The sequence below is a fragment of the Acanthochromis polyacanthus genome, chromosome 8 (genome assembly GCF_021347895.1).
Source record: "Acanthochromis polyacanthus isolate Apoly-LR-REF ecotype Palm Island chromosome 8, KAUST_Apoly_ChrSc, whole genome shotgun sequence".
NCBI classification, from domain to species: Eukaryota; Metazoa; Chordata; class Actinopteri; family Pomacentridae; genus Acanthochromis; species Acanthochromis polyacanthus.
Genome location: NC_067120.1, coordinates 42,509,420 through 42,511,814, shown reverse-complemented (window position 1 = coordinate 42,511,814; position 2,395 = coordinate 42,509,420).

Below are 2,395 nucleotides of genomic sequence, written 5' to 3'. Positions count from 1 at the left end.
AAATATGACATGATATAAATATGCACTACTGTTCAAAAGTTTGAGGTCACTCAGAAATGTCCTTTTTCTTGAAATCAGTTTTTCCTGCAGATAAATCAGATTGGTTTGACAAAAGAAATGAAGCAGTTTAAATACTGAGGTTCAGACCCTCCAGTATTATTGATCATAGAGGGACACTAATATGTAGAAATATGAAGGTTTAGAGCCACCAGTGTTAGAAATGATGGAGAATAATCAGACTCATTTAAATATTAGTATTAAAACTATCACAAATAGGAATAAAATGACCAAGAAATGGATAAAGCAACCAGAAATCTACATAAAATAACTGACATATGAGACAAAACTACCACAAATATGCATAAAATGAGAAAGATATGAGATAAAACTACCGCAAGGATAAAAATTTACTTATTTATTTTCAAAAGTCAAAGCATTTCTTCCTCAGACTGACTTTAGAAGCACGTGTTTGGAGAGATTGATAGAGCTGGAATGAAAATGTCTTTGGGGAAATCAGCGGCTCCAGATGGACTTACAACCAACTTTGATCCGTTTTTCTGGGCTGATATTAGAGAATGACTGTTTGAAGCATTCAAAGAAGCTTTCAATCAGGGAGTCACACTCATTTTAGTTCAGGTTCCACATTTAGCCCAGTTTGATCTCAAGTGGGCCGGACCGCTTTTTACTACAGGATCAGAACCACAAAAGTCAGATTAAAAAAGACAAAAAATGAGACAAAAACCAGGCAAAATATTGTGAAAATGAGACAGAAAAGGACAAAAGAACAATCTAGTGTTTGACTTTGTGATCATGGTCTAGAAATGATTTTAAATTGATACGTTGACTCATTTACAATCTGCAGTTCATGTCTTCTCTGGAATTTGGACACTTTGATGATGATTGATGGATTGTGCTCATTTGGTAGAGGATGCTGCTTTTACACTCTTTCTACATTCATTGAAAGCTTCTGACAAGCTTCAACACCACTTTATTTGACATTCACTGCATTATTTTGGATGGAAAATTCATTCATATGCTCTCAATGTTGTCCAGCAGAATTCCTTCAATGTGGAACTACTAGAAGATGAGATGTTAACAGGAGCAAACACCAAGGAGACCCATCAGTCCTCTGCTGTTTATTATTAGCTCTGGATATCAACCCTCCTGTTGGCTTCATTTACGGCACCAAAAAACAGGAAAAAATCCAGAAATTCAGCAAAAAAAAATTCACTAAATTTATGAAAATGTGCAAAAACCTTCAGGAAAAAAATTCCAATAATTCCTTCAAAGTTTTATTTAAAAAAAAACAAAGCAAAATCCCCCTAATTTGGCAAGAAAATTCCTGCAAATATTTTTTTTTAAAAATTAGTAAAAATCTTCCAATAAATCCTAAAAATATCTAAAGTGATTCCATATTTATCAGTAAAACTTCTGATATTTTCTTTAAGAACATTCACATAAAAATCAACCAGAATCCAGAGAATTTACTGGATTTTGGTTGATTTTTATGTGAATGTTCTTTAGAAACATTTCTTCTTTTTCCACCAAAAAATGTTAAAAAAAAATTCCCAAAAATGTTAAAATGTGGACATCAGAAGTTTCACTGTGAAAATATTTATTATTTTCCACATTTTCAAACTTTAAAACGACACAAGGGTTAAAATAATGAAACTCTAAAAGCATTTAATACTGACACAGTCAGCAGATGATCCAACATTATTTTAAAGCTGTGTGTATTTTCCAGAAGCCTCAGGGTTTGATTGAAACTAAATGTGAGATCTGATCCATTCACCAGAAAACACAAACTTTACTTCAGAATATTACAGTAAAAATGAGCTGAAACATTTGAGAGAAACTATCAGTAAAATATGATCAACAGGGAAACTTCTAACATTCTGATTGTTGGAAATCAATTCTAAAATCCTTGAAGATCTGCTTCCAAAGGAATCTTTCATATTTGGTAGAATATTGAGGACAGAAATGGAAGGATTTCAGGATGAATTTACCACAAACCACAGAAGAGCGCAGAATACTTTGGAAAGAGTGATCTAGATGTGATGAACTGACTGCCAAGTCCTCACACCTTAATCCCATCAGAAAGTTATGGAGATTTATGGCAAGAAAAGTTCATAATGATGGAAAACAGTTCAATAACAAGGATGACCTGAAACATTAATGATTAAAGCACGAGACAGAATTGATGAGAAAATGCTGCTTTCTCTGATTCAGAACCAAAAAGGTGAACAGAAGTGACTTTACATTATGGAGACGATAAATTATGAAGATCTGATCTTTTTGTTGACATTTTTAATTCTATTTAATCAAATTTACAACTGTAAAATAAATGATGTTCTATATTTAAATTTCTACCTGTTCTGATCTCTGTGTTCCATGT